This window comes from Nicotiana attenuata, unplaced genomic scaffold (assembly GCF_001879085.1).
Source record: "Nicotiana attenuata strain UT unplaced genomic scaffold, NIATTr2, whole genome shotgun sequence".
Taxonomy (NCBI): domain Eukaryota; kingdom Viridiplantae; phylum Streptophyta; class Magnoliopsida; order Solanales; family Solanaceae; genus Nicotiana; species Nicotiana attenuata.
Genome location: NW_017670325.1, coordinates 921,521 through 942,211, shown reverse-complemented (window position 1 = coordinate 942,211; position 20,691 = coordinate 921,521).

Below are 20,691 nucleotides of genomic sequence, written 5' to 3'. Positions count from 1 at the left end.
AGACCTGCAATCATGGCCTCATACTCGGCCTCATTATTAGTCAACCTAGAAGTTTTAATAGATTGCCTAGTAGTGTTACCTGTAGGTGGCTTCAAAATGATGCCAAGCCCGAACCCTTTCACATTCGAGGCACCGTCCGTGAAAAGGGTCCATACCCCCGAAGATGTACCCGATTTTAGCAGGAGTTCTTTCTCTACTTCGGGTACGAGGGTTGGTGTGAAATCGTCCACAAAGTCAGATAAGATTTGATACTTGATGGCCGTTCGGGGTTGATATTCGATATTATACCCACCGAGTTTGATGGCCCATTTGGCCAATCGGCCCGATAACTCGGGCTTATACAAAACATTTCGGAGAGGATAAGTGGTTAACACATATATTGGGTGACACTGTAAATATGTCTTTAGCTTTCTAGATGCGCTTATTAATGCAAGTGCTAAATTTTCTAAGTGTGGATATCTAGTTTCAGCATCTCCTAAGGTCCGACTTACGTAATAGACAGGGAACTGCGTACCTTGCTCTTCTCAAACTAGTACCCCACTTAGCGCTATCTTGGACACTGCTAAATATAGATAAAGCTTTTCATCTACCTTCTGAGTGTGAAGCAGAGGTGGGCTTGATAAGTATCGCTTCAATTCTTCCAATGCTTGTTGACATTCCGGGGTCCATGCGAAGTCATTTTTCCTTTTGAGTAAGGAAATGAACCTATGGCTTCGATCTGACGACCTCGAAATGAATCGGCCCAAGGCAGCTATCCTCCCTGTTAACCTTTGTACGACTTTCACACTATCTACGATGGTGATATCTTCAATGGCCTTGATCTTTTCGGGATTGATCTCGATTCCCTGATTAGATACCATGAAGCCGAGGAACTTTCCCGAACCGACCCCGAAGACACATTTTTCCGGGTTGAGTTTCATGTTGTACTTCCTTAAGATTTCGAACGTTTCCTGCAAATGAATCAAATGGTCCTCTGCGCGCAGGGACTTAACTAACATATCGTCAATGTAAACTTCCATTGATCTACCTATCTGTTCCTCAAACATTTTGTTAACTAGGAGTTGATATGTAGCTCCTGCATTTTTTAGCCCGAAGGGCATTACATTGTAACAATAGATTCCATACTTGGTGATAAACGAGGTCTTCTCCTGGTCCTCCAGGTTCATCTGAATTTGATTGTACCCAGAGTAGGCGTCGAGAAAGGTAAAGATCACGTGGCCAGCCGTGGCATCGATCATGCGATCGATGTTAGGCAGTGGAAAAGAGTCTTTAGGACACGCCTTGTTCAAATTCTTATAATCTACACACATTTTAAGTTCGTTCCATTTTTTAGGGACTAAAACTACATTCGCTAACCACTCGGGGTATTTTACCTTCCGAATGGATCCTATTTTAAGAAGTTTAGTTACCTCATCCTTTATGAATGCATGCTTCACCTCGGACTGGGGCTTCTCTTTTGCTTCACCTGTATGAATCTGGGATCGATGTTTAGCCGGTGTGTTGTTATTTTTGGCGGAATCCCTGTCATGTCTAAATGGTACCAAGCAAAACAATCCATGTTATCGATAAAAAATTGAATGAGTTTTTTCCTGAGTTCGGGGGTTAACCCCGTTCCCAGGTATACCTTTTTCTCGGGCATATACTCGATTAGTATGACCTATTCCAGCTCTTCGACCGTTGACTTGGTTGCATCAGACTCTTCGGGAACAACAAAAGTTCGACGAGTAAAGAAATCCTCTTCTTCTTCTTCAATTACCTGTTTCTGCGATTCGGTCGAGGCTGGAGACGGTGATTACAATTTGACCATCTGCTTATCTTTGGTGTTGGATTTTTCCGAGATCGAAGATGTTGGTATCGGTGTCACCTCATCGACTGCAAACATTTCCTTTGCAGCGTGTTGTTCCCCGTAAACTGTCTTTACCCCATCCATTGTTGGGAATTTCATCATCTTATGAAGGGTTGCTGGTACCGCCCTCATGTTGTGGATCCATGGCCTCCCGAGCAGCACATTATATCTCATGTCGCCTTCAATGACATGGAATTTTGTATCTTGGATGGTTCTTGCCACGTTCACTGGTAGGATTACCTCTCCCTTCATTGTTTCGCTCGCCATGTTGAAGCTCTTTAGGACTCGAGATGCAAGTATAATTTGGTCCTGTAGGCCGAGCTGCTCCACGACCCTTATCTGATTATGTTTTTTGAGCTACCTGGATCCACTAGAACACGTTTAACTTGAATTTTATTTAACAAAATAGAAATTACCAGGGCGTTATTGTGCGGCTGAGATATGCCTTCCGCTTCCTCATAATTGAATGACAGGACACCCTCGGGCTCATAACTCCGAGTCCGTTATTCTCTGGTGATCGACAACTTGGTGCGTTTGAATATGGGCCCTAGTGGAAAATCGACACCGCTAACGATCATGTGAATTACACGTTGTGGTTCTTCTTGTTCATTTTTTCTGTTTGCGTCTCTTTCTCTAAAGTGATTCTTAGCTCGATCACTGAGAAATTGTCGAAGATGACCCTCGTTGAACAATTGAGCTACTTCTTCCCTCAGTTGTCTGCAATCTTCGGGCTTATGGCCAAGTGTACCATGATATTTGCACATCAAATTTGGGTTTCTCTGAGAAGGATCGATCTGTATAGGCCTGGGCCACCTAGTGTCTTTGATACTTCCGATAGCCGATACAATCCCCGATGCATCAACGCTGAAATTATACTCCGATAACCGAGGAGCTTCTGCAGGATCGATTTGTTGATCAAAACCATTCTTACTCATAAGTCCCCAAGAACTTTGCCCTCGATCATTTCTTTGGTCATTTCGAGGAGGATTGCGCCCCAAACCATTGTTTCTCCGATCTGTGATGTATGGCCGATACCGTTCTCTGTCCGACCTCGGTTCCCTATTGGTACCCCTCGAGGCTTTAACCGCCAATCTATTTGGGTGAACTAAACCTGAGGGGTTTCCCAGCTGGTCGTTCTCGACCTTGATCTTCGACTGATAACAATTATACACATCCGCCCAAGTTACAGCTGGATACTCGACCAAATTGTGTTTTAACTGTCGTGATGCTATCGAACTCCGCTCGTTTAAGCCCTGAGTGAAAGCTTGGATGGCCCAATGATCAGAGACCGGTGGTAACTCCATACGTTCCATTTGAAAGCGGGACACGAACTCCCTCAGCATTTCATTATCCCTTTGCCTTATCTTGAATACGTCTGATTTCCTCGTAGCGACCTTAATGGCCCCCGCGTGCGCTTTCCCAAATGAATCTGCTAACATTGCGAATGAATCGATGGAATTCGGTGGTAAATTATGATACCAAATCATTGCTCCCTTTGATAGAGTTTCCCCAAATTTTTTCAACAAAACAGACTCGATCTCATCGTCTTCTAAGTCATTTCCTTTTATGCCACATGTGTATGTAGTGATATGATCATTAGGATCGGTGGTCCCGTTGTATTTTGGTATATCCGGCATACGAAACTTCTTTGGGATGGGCTTCGGAGCCGCACTATGTGGAAAAGGCTTCTGCACGAACTTTTTTTAATCCAAACCCTTTAAAATCGGGGGTGCCTCGGGTATCTAATCAACTCGGGAGTTATATGTTTGCACTTTTTTGTCATTGTCTTCGATTTTCTTTTCTCCTGACTCGATTCTTTTGGTGAGCTCCTCGAGCATTTTCATAATCGCAGGATCAGCCCCTGATCCAATATCATTTATTCTTTCCTGCACCGGCTCGGCACGGCGAGTGATTTCCGTATCGACCACACTCGGAGTCCTATGTAAACTTTGAAGCTGAGCAATAGCGGCCTGTTGAGCCTGCAACATCTCGAATATCACTTGGAGACTAAATCCTCTGTTTCCTACATCCTGCGTCCCCTAGCCATTCAGTCGCTCTTCTCTGCATATGCTCCCTTCGGGGTTTGCGTGTAAAGCAACGCGTGAACTGACATTGATTGGGTTGGCAATCGATACTTCCCCAGGGTTAATAGGTGGCACCCCGCCTCCTGGAGCAACTACATGATCGTTTTCACCTGGGGACCCAATACCATCATTGTCATGCACAGGTGCGTTTTGTGAGCTTGACATGTTTTATCCTGAAAGCAAAAAATTCTTGACAAGAACAAGTGTGAAAAATATCGTGTGTTATCAAAATCAATAATGAAGTAATCACTATTATCTTTAGCCCCATGGTGGGCGCCAAACTGTTTACCTCGAAAATACAAGTAACAATTAAACTTATTTGTGGTTTTAAGGATAGGTGATCTAATTCAATACTAATTAATAACCAAGAAATCAAACGTATAAATTAAAGAAGTAAGTTGAATCAAACCAGTGTTTAAGCACGCCTTGACCTCGAGCTACGGTGGCTTCGAGGTTGGTCAACAAAAATAGCAAAGTAAAGACAATAACAATGAGCAAGAAAGTAAGAGAGTATAGTCTTTTTCCAATGATTGATGATGGTTACAAATGATTGGGTCCCCTTTATATAGTGGGGTAACCCTAAGGTACATTTCTATTTACAGTAAGGAATCTTATTGTACAGCTGTCTAACCGCTTAGTACGGATTCGTACAAATCCATTTCGGAATTTACGCCTTGATCTTTGTGCCATTGCGGGAATCTTGCTTATTCTGTTACAAAACCATAACGGCATTATCTCGAGGCTGGTTATGCTGGGCTTCGATATTCATCGGTCACTTTGATCTTCGAACATCGAACTCCGCCATCGGGCTCGAGCCCAGTCTACTTCGGACTCGATCTCGAAATGGTTCCTCGAGCCCAGTGAATCGGACATACCTGATTTTGACCGTATACAATTTTCCAGCTAGCAATTGTGCTTTAATCTCCAACAAGTTATTCTCAATAAAGTTATTAGATATACATTATTTATCCAATAAGTATATGTTTGAATAATTAAAATCAATTTTGTATAATTTTTTATATATTATATTGGGTATGTTGTTGTTGTTGCTACTTTTTCATGCAACGAATTATATAGATGGATACTTTTATAAAAGAAACTACAATTTAATGTTTTCACCATAAAAAATTTGTGTAGTTCGAGTATCAACTACAAATTAAGGGTTTTCAGGTTCTTTTTCTTTGAGCAATTTTTTTATATTAGTATTTAAATGCTGCATTTCATGTAGAAGTATTTTAATTATTTTTTATATTTTAGGACTTCTAAATTAAGTATAATTTGTATATTAAATCTTTCCTAAATCTTTTCTTTATTTTGGTAACTTTCGAGTACTTAGAACACCGAAACTATGGATGGCTTTGGCACTTCAAAAGGAAAGCTACGGAAAGTTGTTGATGAAGTTGTGGATTTTTCTTATAGAAGTATTTGGTTATATAATTCAAAAAAGTGATAAAATTATGTATAGTTCAAATAGACAACGAAAAAAAGTTTATGAAAAAGAAAATGAATCAATTATAATTCTATCACAAAGAATAAGGACTCCTAAACCTAAAAGTTCCAAGTCGCTGGCACATTACTTTAAATTAAATTTTTTATTAATTTTCACTGAAATAATAAAATTATAAAAAGCAAAAGAAGAAAAAGGCTAAATAAAAATAAAAAATAAAAATATTATAGAATAAATAAAATTTGAAGAATAGAGACTCCTAACCCTAAAAGCAGTTTTAAGTACTCGATAGTTTGAAGACTATTCATGTATTTCCCACGGCTAAAAATCTTTTATTTTTATTTTTATTTATTTGTTTAATTCATACAATTAATTTCTTATACACTTCTTTATATTTATTTTTTCTAAATAAAATCTTTATTCATTGTTATCCAACATAGAATACTTTGTTGGGCTTTAAGCTTGGTGTAGCTTAATTTTAAGCTTGGTGTAGCTTAAAGAGGGTGAATGAGAAATGGAGGGAAAAATAAAATATTTGAGTTTTCCTCTTTGGCAAAGGGACATTGTCCCATATTGGAGGAAGAAAAAGGATTTTGATGGGTACATATACAATTGTTCTTCTTCTAGCTCTTAAAGAGTTAAGAAGAAGGCAAGCCTCGCACTGTCGTCGTCGTCGGTCGCTCGGCTCGGCTTCGACTTCGGCTTCGGATTTGGTCAACGATTGATTGATTAATATTTTTGGACAAATTCCTTTCAATTATTTAATTAATTAACGAAAATTCAATCCGAAATAACCCATGACCGTTTTCTTTCCCGGATTATTTTAAATCTGTTTTCTAATCGTTCTATCCTAGGAGGATATATTCCAACACCTCGGTACTCGAGGGGAATAATTTTCTTAAGCACTGTGTATTCAGTGGGCTCGATTTATTCCTATATTATTTTCTAGAATTTATTTTATCGTTCTAGTTCTACTAACTTTCTGTTTCTGTTTTTTCAGAAAGTTTACTGTTTTATTGTTTGTTACAGCAATACAGATTGAATAACAATCTTAAGAAATTATTTTATTATATTCTGTATTCTGTTTGTGGAGATTAAAACCTGTGTGGTTTTCTACTCCTTCTGAGATTCGAAGATATAAAAACTTAATCAGAATATTGAAATTCAGAAAACGATTTGAAGAACATAACAACTTCATCGTTTTTGTGAAACAGTATATAAAAACTTCGGGTTTTTTATCATACTGTTTATTGTTAATTACAGTATTGCTTACTGTTCTAGTTCTGCCATTAATTGACCTCTTCTATTGTTGACAGTGAGAAATGGCAATTGATAACGGAAATTCTTCTTCGACTGTTGCGGCAACGACGATAGCCTCGTCAAGCCGGACTACTGTTCCACCGGCCGAGAAACCGGAAAAATTTTTTGGAGCCAACTTCAAAGGATGGCAGCAAAGGGTGTTCTTCTGGCTTACCACACTTGGTATGCAAAAATTCACCAGTGAAGAACCTCCAGTGCCTGCTGCGGACATGTCGGACAACGAGAAATTCATGATTATTGAGGCGTGGAAACAAGCAGATTTACTTTGCAAAGGCTATATCTTAAGTGCTTTAGAGGATGACTTGTAAAATGTGTACAGTGCGATGAATACTTCGAAAGAATTATGGGGCGCACTTGAGAAGAAGTACAAGACTGAATATGCATGCTTGAAGAATTTTGTGGTCGCCAAGTTTCTAGACTATAAAATGATAGACAATAAAAATGTTGGAACCCAAGTTCAGGAGCTTCAACTTATTTTTTACGACCTTAATGCTGAAGGTATGGTTGTGAATGAAGCATTTCAAGTGGCTGAATGATTGAAAATTGCCTCCTTCGTGGAGAGATTTCAAGAATTATCTTAAGCACAAGCGCAAAGAAATGAAGTTGGAAGATCTTGTGTTTCATCTCAAGATTGAGGAAGACAACAAAACAGTCGAGAAGAAGTCTCGTGGAAATTCAACGATCATGGGAGCTAATATCGTTGAGGAGACTGCACCAAAAAGTAAGAAGATGAAGAGGTCTTCTGGACAGACTGAGGAGCAGAACAAAAAGAAATTCAAGGGCAACTGCTACAATTGTGGAAAAGTTGGTCACAAAGCCCCTGATTGTCGTCTCCCGAAAAAGGATAAGAAAAAGGGATAGGCCAACATAGTGGAGAAGATTGATGACATTGATGATCTGTGTGCAATGCTTTCGGAATGCAACCTAGTTGGAAATCTGAAGGAGTGGTGGATTGACTCTGGAGTCACTCGACATGTTTGTCCTGTCAAAGAAGCATTTGCGACTTACTCTACTGTTGGTCCCGAAGAAGAGCTTTCCATTGAAAATGATGCAACAGCCAAGATTGAAGGTTATGGGAAGACATTCCTGAAGATGACTTCCGGCAAGGTGTTAACGCTCAACAACGTTCTTCATGTTCCTACAATTAGGAAGAATTTAGTTTCTACTTCTTTACTTGTGAAGAATGGATTCAAATGTGTATTTGTTTCTGATAAAGTTGTTGTAAGGAAGAATAAAATGTATTTTGGAAAAGGCTACCTCACGGAGGGCCTTTTCAAACTCAATGTAATGGTTGTTGACAGTATGAATAAAATTTCAGCTTCTTCTTATTTATTGGAGTCAAATGATTTATGGCATATTCGTTTAGGACATGTCAATTATAAAACCTTGCGGAAGTTAATTAATTTAGAAGTATTGCCTAAATTAGAGTGTAATAAATCAAAATGTCAAATATGTGTTGAATCTAAGTTTGTAAAGCATCCTTATAAGTCTGTTGAAAGGAATTCAAATCCTTTAGACTTAATTCATACTGACATTTGCGATATGAAGTCGAAACCATCTCGAGGTGGGAAAAAGTATTGTTACTTTTATTGATGAATGCACTCGATATTGTTATGTTTATTTGCTTAATAGTAAGGATGAAGCAATTGAATAATTTAAGCAATACAAGAATGAAGTGGAGAATCAATTGAATAAAAAGATCAAAATGATTCGAAGTGATAGGGGTGGATAAAATGAATCTCCGCTTGCAGAAATATGTTCGAAATATGGAATTATCCATCAAACTACTGCACCTTGCACACCTCAATCTAATGGAATTGCGGAAAGGAAAAATCGGACATTAAAGGAAACGATGAATTCCTTATTAATAAGTTCTGGATTACCGCAGAGTTTGTGGGGAAAGCTATCCTTACAGCTAACCAAATACTCAACAGAATACCCCACAACAAAACGCAATCTATTCCATATGAAAAATGGAAAGGAAGAAAACGCAACTTGAAATATTTCAAAGTGTGGGGGTGTCTAGCAAAGGTACAAGTTCCTTTACCTAAAAGGGTTAAAATCGGACCAAAAATTGTAGATTGCGTTTTTATTGGATATGCTACAAATAGTAAAGCATGTCGGTTTTTGGTTCATAAATCCGATAATCTCGAAATTCATATTAATACGGTAATGGAATCAGATAATGCTGAATTCTTTGAAAGCATCTATCCATATAAAATTGAATGCGAGTCATTAAGTGAAAGACCTAATCGACATCGGGAAGAACCAAAGGAAAATTGTCACGACCCAAAATCCACTACGGGTCGTGATGGCGCCGGACACCTCTGTCAGGCAAGCCAACTAAATTATCGATTAAATTCTCTTTTAATACCTTTGAAAATCTAGGATTTTTCCTTCTATTTTTCATAAATAAACAGGGATCACTGTTTCAATTCAAGTTAACTAATAAATAATTAGTACAAATCTTTCGGAAACCATCCCAGAACCCGTGTCACAAGTGCATAAGCAACTACTGATAAGGAAAATAAAATACCATATCTGTCCGAAATACAATGGACAGGGAATAAATACAAATATGCTGAAAGGAACTACACTAGTTGCGGGTCGCCTTGAACAATGCAGCTCACCTAATCCCAGAGTCATCCGCGCTGCTACTGTCACGATCCGGATTTCCCACCCTCGGGAGTCGTGATGGCGCCTACTGATAGGAGCTAGGCAAGCCAATTAATTTAACACCTTTCTCATTATAATTAGCAAAATAAAGAAGAACGAGGCAGTTAACATAAAAGCGGAAATCTCGAAACATAAATAACAGAAATCAAGTACGGAATTTCACATACACCTCTACCCAGATCTGGTGTCACTAACTCACGAACTTCTACTGAATGCTAAATACAAAGTCTGAATGAGTATACAGTACTGTCTGATCTGATACAAGGGAAATCAAACAAAAGGCAGAGATAAGAGAGACTCCGGGCCATGCGGACGCCGGCAAGCTACCTCGGAATCTCCGGACTGAAGTAAGCTCCCAACGCTCCTACTGCTGACCAAAGGCTCCTGCTCCGGTACTATGATCTGTGCAAAAAGCACAGAAGTGTAGCATCAGCACAACCGACCCCATGTGCTGGCAAGTGCCTGGCCTAACCCCGGCGAAGTAGTGATGAGGCTAGACAGGGCCTACCAAAAACAACTTGTGCAGATAAATGTATACAAGGCAACAGAAATAACAACAGAGAATATCAACTAAAAAGGGGAAGGGGGCATGCTCGGGAAAAATACAGCGAATACAGATCATTGGATATAACGACGAAACTATCTCAATATCATAGCTCATATATATAAGTGGTCGGCGCGCCACACGATCCCATTTCTTAATTCATAAGTGGACGGCGTGTCACACGATCCCATTTTCATAATATATAAGTGGTCGGCGTGCCACACGATCCCATATTATAGTATATAAGTGGTCGGCGTGTCACACGATCCCATATTAATAGTATATAAGTGGTCGGCGTGCCACACGATCCCATATTATAGTATATAAGTGGTCGGCGTGCCACACGATCCCATATTATAGTATATAAGTGGTCGGCGCGCCACACGATCCCATATTATAATTCAAAATATCTGACTTTATAAAGAAGGCCCCATTAGGGGAATTCGACAACATAACACTTTAACCCGGCAAGGGTACAGCTAACAACCCAAATATCCCGACAAGGGAGAGTACATAATACTAGTCTACACGTCCCGACAAGGGAATAATCACAACACATCCTCTTTTGAATCATTTCTTTCTCAACTATCACATTCTTGTTCGAACCAACGTTCCAAAATATACCAATCACAATTCTTCCCTAACCGTTCACATTATATGAAATTTATTCATTAGACAAGGTAGTGGTGTCACATCATTCGATTTAAAAACAATTAAGACTCACGGTCATGCTAGACACCGATGTATAGATACTCGTCACCATGCCTATACACCTTACTCCACATTTAGCAAGTAGCAAATAACATCCTAATCCTATTCCCTCAAGCCAAAGTTAGAACAAACACTTACCTCGGTCCGAAGAATAGCAATCAATCCTCAATTACCGCCTTTCCTCTACAATCCGACTCCGAAACAACGGTATCTAGTCATAATTAGTTCAATAATATCAATAAGGACTCAATGGCAACATCCCATAGCCTAGATATGAATTTCCTAGCATTCTTCCAAAAATACCAAAATTCGACACCGGGCCCACATGGTCCAAACACGAGGCTCGAACCAAAACCCAATCACCCATAACCCCACGAGTTCAAATATATAATTTATTTCAAGATTCGACCCCAAATTGAGGTTGAATCACCCAAAATTCCCAAAAAAACCTAACTCTACCCAAAACCCTTAATTTCCACTTTGATTTCATGATTTAGGGCTAGGAAATTAGTAATTAGATGAAGAAATAATGAGGGAATGATGTTAAGATTACTTACCCAAAGAGTTATGGAGGAAGGAGAGCTTGAATTTCGTCTATGGAGGGTTTAAGAGAAGAGCTCGAGTGAAAAAAAATGAGAAATCCCGTCACTGGTTCTGTTTTTAGGCTTCAAAATAACTGGGAGAATTTGCCCTACGCGATCGCGGATGTAGGGATGCGATCGCGAAGGGTTACACAGAATGGTCAACGCGATCGCGTGGGTTGTAATGCGATCGCGTAAGGGAATACTGGGGGTGTCCAAAACTTGGTCTATGCGAACGCAAACCTACTGGTGCGAACGCATTGAAGGAAATGCTAAGGCAGTGCGATCGCGTGATCAAGTACGCGAACGCGAAAGAGTAAAGAGCCAAAGGTACGCAATCGCAGGCTGAAGATTGCGATCGCGTAAGAGGAATTCACTGGGCAAAAATTGCAGAATTTCTGCTATGTTTTCCTAAGTCAAAACATCCCGAAACACCTCCGAAAGCACTCCCGAGCCCTCGGGGCTCCGAACCAAACACACACACTAACTCAATAATATCTTACGAACCTACTCGAGCGATCAAATCGCCAAAATAACATCAAAATCAATGGATCAAGCCTCAAAATCATCATTTTCATTTCAAACTTCTTAAACTTCTAACTTTAGATATTTAGGTCCGAAACACGTCGAATGACGTCCGATTTCGACCAAACTTTACAGAAAGCGCTTAACACATATTTAGGACTTGTACCGGGCGTCGGAACCAAAATACTAGCCCGATACCATAGTCTTTTAATCAATTTTTCATTTCCATTTTACTTAAGAATTTCATAAAAACAATTTCACAGAAAAATTCATTTCTCGGGCTCTCGACCTCGAAATTCGACTCCGGGCATATGCCCGAGTCTTATATTTTTCTACGGACCCTCCGGGACCTCCAAATCACTGGTCCAGGTCCGTTTACCAAAAATATTGACCAAAGTCAACTTTAGCAATATTAATATCAAAATTCTTCAAATTTTTCACAAAGTTCACATATTTCAACATAAAAGCTTTCCGGCTTCGCGCCCGGACTGTGCACGCAAATCGAGGCAACTAAAAGCGAGGTTTTCAAGGCCTCGAAAGCACGGAAATAGGAAAAAATCCGGTGATGACCCTTTGGATCGTCACAGCTACGCCCAGTAGGCCACTAGAGTTACTTATACCTGTGCAACAAAAATGCACAGAAGTGTAGTATGAGTACGTAATCAACGTGTACTCAGCAAGTATCCCGTCTAATCTTGGAGAAGTAGAGACGAGATGGCCAACTTGACACTCACTAGTGGTCCAATAATAATATACTAAAAATGTGAGGAAATCAGGGGTTTTATGAAGCAGTTCTAACTCATAGAGCGGGTAAGCAGGTAATACACCTTCAACAAATAATAGAGGATTTTAAAGGTTCACTTTTCTTTATCTTGTCAATTTACATCAAGCCATGGAAGGCAATATCATCATTTAAAATTTCTCATGCATCAATATATATATAAATATCATGCGCAAGTCATGCCGAGGCGACGGCCCGATCCAACAAAAAAGAAATGTGCACTTGCCAAGGGTCGACGGCGCGCCTATAGATGCATCTATTACCCCGCTCGCGAAATAATCTGCGACGCGGTCAACATAAGATAACACATACCCTGCTCGCGAATCATACATGCGACGCAGGTACACATAGAGGTACATGCTCAATCAATCAAGTAAGAATTTATTAGGGAATATTTATCAAAATATATCAAATTCTCTTTTAACAATTTTTAAGAAGTAAAGTTTAATCCCTTTAGAAATTCATTTACAAATTCCATGCGACATAAGCAATTCAAGCTATCATAGGGTTTACAGATAATCCAAGTATTCATGCTTTTAGGTCCTAGCTACCCGGACAATAGCATAATAGTAGCTACGCACGGACTCTCGCCACCTCGTGCGTACGTAGCCCCCACAAATAGGAGCACATAACCAATTAATTCACCTATGGGGACATTTCCCTCTCACAAGGTTAGAAAGGAGACTCACCTTGCTCCGAAGATTCATAACCGGCATTCCACGCCCCTCCGAAAAATCTAATTGATGCACCACGCTCCGAAACTAGCCAACGGTTACGCAAATCCATTAATATATGCTCAAATATTCATTACAAATCTAGTTTATAGTAATTCCTAACTCCGTTCGAAAAGTTGACCAAAACGCCCTCGGGCCCACGTGCCCGGAATCCGAAATTTTTCGAAGATAAAGATTACCCATGACCTATGAACTCAAATATACAATTTACTCCTAATTCCATACTCAATTTCGTGGCTAAATTCCAAGAATATAATTTTCTAGGTTTTCCACCAAAACCTCAATTTTTATACTAATTTTCATGCCCAAATCCATACATAATTGATGTATTCAACTCAAAATAGGTGGGGATAACGTACCTTAACATTGATGACGAAAATCACCTCTTGAAGCTCCCCAAAAATCGCCCAAGCCTTGAAAAACTGAGAGAAATGAACTCAAATCACGATTTTTAAACAATCATTCTGCCCAGCATTTTTCGCACCTGCGGTCCACTGACCGCTTCTGCAGTTCCGCAGGTGCGGTCCAAACGTCGCTTCTGCGGTACCCCTGGGCCACCCCCTTTTCCGCTTCTGCGACTCACCTTCCGCAGATGCGGTCCCGCTTCTGCGGAACCTTGACCGCATCTGCGGTCCTCTCCAAAATCCCTCCTCCGCTTCTGCGATTGCCTCTCCGCTTATGCGAGGCCGCTTCTGCGGTTAATCCACCGCAGAAGCGAAAATACCAGCAACCAGATTCCTTCAGCTGTCCAAAAATCCCATTTTTAATCCGTTAACCACCCGAAATCCACCCGAGGCCCCCGGGACCCCAACCAATCATACCAACCAGTCCTAAAACACTTTACGGACTCGCTCGAGGCCTCAAATCGCATCAAACAGTGCTAAAATCATGAATCGACCTCCAATCCAAACTTAATGAACTTTGAAATTTCAACTTCTATTTCCGACGTTTAAACCTATCAAATCACGTCCGATTGACCTTGAATTTTGCGCACAAGTCATATTTGACATTACGGACCTACTCCAACTTTCGGAATTGGATTCCGACCCTGTTATCAAAAATTCCACCTCCGGTCAAACTTCTCAAAAACCTTCAAATTTCCATCTTTAGCCAAATGGCTCCAAAATGACCTACGGACCTCCGAATTCACTTCCGATCGTGCCCCCAACTCCAGAATCACCATACGCAGCTATTCACAGTCTTAGAATCCCAAACGAACATCGATAACACTGAAATTCACTTCAAGCCAAACTTATGAAATTTCTTCTAAAATGCTAACTTCCACAATAGGCGCCAAAACACTCCCGGGTTATCCAAAACCCAAACCTGACATACGCCCAAGTCCGAAATTATCATACGAACCTGCTGGAACCTTCAGATCCTGATTCCGAGGTCGTTTACTAAAAATTTCAATCTTAGTTCATTCTTTCAACTTTAAGCTTCTGAAATAAGGATTCTCTTTCCAAATCAACTCTGAACTTCCCGAAACTCAATTCTGACCGCGCGTGCAAGTAATAATGCCTGAAATGAAGCTGCCCATGGCCTCAAACTGCTGAACGACGCGCTAGGACTCAAAACGACCGGTCGGGTCATTACAAAAATACTCCAAGTGTAGAAGATCCAAGGCATAGCAAATGTCAAAGAACATCTAGTTTCTTTGGACCAGATTTTGTGACATTCTTGCTTGAAAATGAGCCTCAAACTTTTAAAGCAGCTTGTCATCTTCTGATTCAGCGTTTTGGAAAGAAGCAGTCAATAGTGAGATTCAATCAATTTTGGATAACCATACATGAGAATTGGTTGATCTTCCTCCAGGAAATAAGCCATTAGGTTCGAAATGGATCTTTAAACGAAAAATGAAAGCTGATGGCACTATTGACAAATATAAGGCAAGACTTGTTGTCAAAGGTTATAGACAAAAGGAAGGCCTTGATTACTTTGACACTTACTCGCCAGTAACGAGGATAACATCTATTAGGGTGTTAGTGGCACTAGCGGCCGTGTATGATCTTGAAATCCATCAAGTGGATGTTAAAACAACTTTCTTAAATGGAGAATTGGAGGAAGAGATTTACGTGGAACAACCTGAGGGTTTTGTGGTTCCTGGTAAAGAAAAGAAAGTGTGCAAACTTGTTAAGTCGCTTTATGGACTTAAACAAGCACCCAAACAATGGCATGCCAAATTTGACCAAACAATATTGGCAAGTGGGTTTAAAATCAACGAGTGTGACAAATGTGTTTACATTAAAAACACTTCAAGTCATGAAGTCATTGTTTGTTTATATGTTGATGACATGTTGATAATGAACAAAATTATGGCAGATATAAATGCTACTAAGCGCATGTTGGCTAGCAAATTCGACATGAAAGACTTAGGAGCTGCTGACGTGATCTTAGGAATCAGAATTCATAAGACTCCACAAGGTCCAACATTATCATAGTCTCACTACATTGAAAAAGTACTTGACAAGTTCAAGTATTTGGATTTCAAGATTGCCAAGACTCGAATTGACGTGAGTTATGCACTTCAAAAGAATGAAGGTGAAAGTAACTCACAACTGGACTATGCAAGAGTATTAGGAAGTTTGATGTATATCATGAATTGTACGCGGCAAGATATAGCATGTGCTATTAGCAAACTGAGTCGGTTTACAAGTAATCCCAATCAAATACATTGGATGGCAATGAAACGAGTTTTGGGGTATCTAAAACATACCAAAAATTATGCTTTGCATTATAACGAATATCCCTCCGTGATCGAGGGATATTGTCACGACCCAATTTCACCTCAAGTCGTGATGGCGCCCAACACCGTTGTCGAGAAAGCCAACGCGGAAACATTAATAAATTCTCATTTTACTTACTAAAATAGTTATGACATTTTCTTAATTAGAAATTAAAGCATGCGATAATAATCAACATTCAGTAATAGTTATACAACCCAATAGAGTAGTATACTAATGTGTGTGCCAAGACCTGGTGTCACAAGTGTGTGGGCAGCTAGTAGAATATACAAAAGAATAATACTATCCTAATGTCTGAAATAGAATAGACAACCAAAAGTAAAGAAAAGGCTCCATCGGGCTGCTGAACGACATAGGAAGGGAGCAGCTCACCGTGGAATCTCGGGCGGTCAAGGGTATGCACCAGCCTGGTAACCAGATGTACCTGCCTCAGATCCTGTACAATTAAGTACAAAAGCGTAGTATGAGTACATAAACAATATGTACCCAGTAAGTATCCTGTCTAATCTCTAAGAAGTAGAGACGAGAGGTCAACATGACACTTACTAGGGTCAAATAACATGATAGGTGATACACTAAGCATGGATAGCACAATGAATAACAATCTATAGCATGAAGCAACAAGTCCTTTCTAGATGATATCACAGTTAGCCATTTACATTTCAAGGCATATAACAAGGTTCCATCCACAGCAATATACCAATCAATAAGCATACGCAAGTAGTGTCGAGGTCGTACGGCCCGATCCAACATAAAAATAAAGTGTGCACTGATGGAGGGTCGAACGGCGCGAACCATAGATGCATCTATTACCCGCTCGCGAATCATACATGCGACGTGGTCAGATGTATTTAAACACAACAATGGGTAGACAAGGATAAACATTAGGAGAGCAAGTATCCACAAAATATCAACTTCTCTTTTAAAAGGGCAAGAAAATAGTATTCCACTTATAAGATTCGTTTACCATATTCAACAAGATTTAAGAAATCTTGAATTAATCATAGAGTCATAAGAAGATCACATAAAACATGCTTTTGGGTCCTAAACTACCCGAACTTAAGCATAATAGTAGCTACGCACGGACTCTTGTTACCAAGCGCGTGCGTAGCCCCCGCATTTAGTGGCAAATTATTCAAGTATTATACCTATGGGGATAATTCCCTCTTACAAGGTTAGATAGGAGACTCACCTCGCTCCAAAGTGTACTTCCAATATCAAGAACGTGCTCAAACCCTCAATTTGGAGCCGCACGATCCGAAACTAATTAAACGAAGCAGGAACTAGTCAATACAAGCTCACAAGATCGCATTCCAACTATTAAAGCAATTTTCCAACCTTAAACACAAGTTTCCTAAAATCCGACCCCGGGCCCACGTGCCCGGATTCCGACATTTTTTGAAAAAAGTTGTTCCTTGTAACCTAAGTATCAATAATATATGATTTCTACTTCGATTCATAACCAATTTCGTGGTAAAATCTAAGTTTTATCAAAACCCCAGGTTTTGCTCTAACCCCTTGATTTCTCCTAATATTTAGGTGTTAATCTACCCAAAACTCGAGTACTAAACTTAGAAATAAGGGGGAAGAACTTAACTAAAGATGCTATGTGGAAATCCCCTCTCAAGAGCTCCAGAATCGCTCAATACACGAGTGCCAAATGGGTAAAAATGGCTGAGCCCGTATTAAATGAAGCTCACTGAATCAGCGATTTCCGCATCTGCGGTCAGGGGACCGCATCTGCGGTCCCGCTTTTGCGATAGGGAGGCCGCATTTGCGGAATTGGCCAACCAAGCTGGGACCGCTTCTGCGGTCTTGAAGCCGCTTCTACGGCTAAGGAGACGCTTCTGTGGTTTTGGCCTGGCCGGCCCTGGGCCGCATCTGTGAGAGGGTGACGGCTTCTGCGGTCTCGCACCTGCGGCTGACCAGCCGCAGGTGCGGTTATGACAGCAACCTGAAGCTTCAGCTCTTTTCAAAAATTCACACTTCACTCGAGCCTCGTCCAATTGACGCTCAGGGCTCCCGAGCCCCGCCCGAACATCTGACAGGTTTGAAATCATGAAACGGACTTGATCAAACTTTTGGAGCGCCCGAAACAACGCTAAATCTAAGAATCACCCTCTAAAACCAATTGAATCAAACTTATGAACTTCAAGTTCTTAATTCACTTCTAACGAGCCGAAACGTACTTAGACTACTCGGATTTACACCAAATTTTGAGGGCAAGTCTTAAATGTTATATTGGACCTGTACTGGGCTCCGGAACCAACATATGATCCCGATACCAACGTGATCAATCATTATTTAGTTTTCTTTAAATCCTTAGATTTTAAGTTTAACAATTTCTAACAAAAATTCATTACTAGGGCTAGGGACCTCGAAATTCGATTCCGGGCATACGCCCAGGTCCTATATTTTCCTACGGACAACACAGATCCGGGTCCGTTTGCTAGAAATGTTGACAAAGGTCAAACTTGGAATTTTAAGAAAATCTTAAGGAATCAAGTGGGCCTATTTCAACCCAAACTCTTTCAAGTCCCGAACCAACCACCCCTACAGGTTGTAAATTAGTTAAAGCAGGCGCGGGAAGTTTTATTTAAGGGAACAGGGTTCTAAAAAGTAAAACGACCGGCCCGGTCGTTACATTCTCCACCTCTTAAACAAACTTTCATCCTCGAACGGACATATAAAAGTAGCTGAGGTGCCGAATAAGTGTGGATATCTGCTCCGCATGTCCTCCTCGGACTCCCAGATCGCCTCCTCGACTAGTTGGCCCCTCCACTGGACCTTCATCGCTGAAATCCTCTTGGATCTTAACTGGCGATCTTGTCTATCAACAATGGCAACTGGCTCCTCTTCATAACCCAAACTCTCATCCAGCTGAATAGTACTGAAGTCCAACACATGGGACAAGTCAGCATGATACCTCCGGAGCATGGACACGTGGAAAACTGGATGAACTCCCGATAAGCTGGGGGTAGAGCAAGCTCGTAAGCAACCTCCCCAACTCGCCTCAAGAGGACCTTCTCGCCAACCATGAATGATACATCACGCGCTTTCTGATCCGCATAACTCTTCTGTCTGGACTGAGCTGTGCAAAGCCTTTCCTGAATCAACTTCACCTTATCCAGGGCATCTTTCACCAAGTCTGTGCCGTACAACTTAGCCTCACCAGGCTCAAACCACAACGACATCGCCGCCCATATAAGGCCTCAAACGGAGCCATCTCGATGCTGGACTGGTAGCTGTTGTTGTAAGCAAACTCTGCCAAAGGCAAGAACTGATCCCACTGTCTTCCAAAGTCAATCACACATGCCCTAAGCATGTCCTCCAAGATCTGAACTGTCCGCTCTGACTGCCCGTCTGTCTGTGGATGAAATGCTGTGCTAAGCTCCACACGGGTCCCCAACTCACTCTGAACAGCTCTCCAAAAATGGGAAGTGAACTGAGGGCCTCTATCTAATACGATGGAAATAGGCACACCGTGCAACCGGACTATCTCCCGAATGTAAATCTGAACCAACCTCTCTGAAAAGTAAGTAGTAACAATCGGAATAAAATGTGCCGACTTGGTCAACCTGTCAACAATGACCCACACTGCATCAAACTTCCGCAAGGTCCGGGGCAATCCCACTACGAAGTCCATAGTGATGTGCTCCCACTTCCACTCAGGAATGGGCACCTGCTGAAGTAGGCCGCCTGGCCTCTGGTGCTCATATTTGACCTGCTGGCAGTTCAAAGACTTCTCCACATACTCCAATATGTCCTTCTTCATCCGTCGCCACCAATAATGCTACCTCAGGTCATGATACATCTTTGTAGCACATGGGTGTATAGAATACCGCAAACTATGTGCCTCCGCTAGAATCCTCTCCCTCAAGCCATCGACATTAGGAAAACATAGGCAACCCTGGAGTCGCAAGACACCATCCTCGCTAATAGAAACCTCCTTGGTACTACCCTGTAGCACCGTCTCTCTGAGAACTGCCAAATGCGGATCATCGAACTGCCGGGCCTTGATCTCCTCCAATAATGAAGACTGGGCAATAACACACGCAAGGACTCGGCTGGTCTAAGAAACATCCAACCTCACGAGTCTGTTAGCCAAGGACTGAATATCCAAGGCTAGTGGCCTCTCCTCTGCTGGAATAAATGCCAAGCTACCCATACTCTCTGCTTTTCTGCTTAAGTCATCCGCGACCACATTTGCCTTGCCCGGATGATAAAGAATGGTGATGTCATAATCCTTCAGTAACTCAAGCCACCTACGCTGCCTCAAATTGAAATCCCTCTGCTTGAACAGATGGTGCAAGCTGTGATGATCAGTATAAACCTCACATGACTCCCCATACAGATAATGCCTCCATATCTTAAGAGCATGTTCAATCGTCGCCAACTCCAGATCATGCACATGATAATTTTTCTCATGCATCTTCAGCTGACGTGAGGCATATGCAATAACTCACACCTACTGCATCAATACACAACCCAAGCCAACTCGTGAAGCGTCGCAATATACCGTATACATCCCTGAACCGAAAGGCAACACAAGAACTGGTGTTGTAGTCAAAGCTGTCTTGAGCTTCTGAAAGCTCACCTCACAATCATCAGACCAACGGAAAGGAGCATCCTTCTGGGTCAATCTGGTCAGAGGTGATGCAATAGATGAAAAGCCTTGCACGAATCGCCTGTAATAAC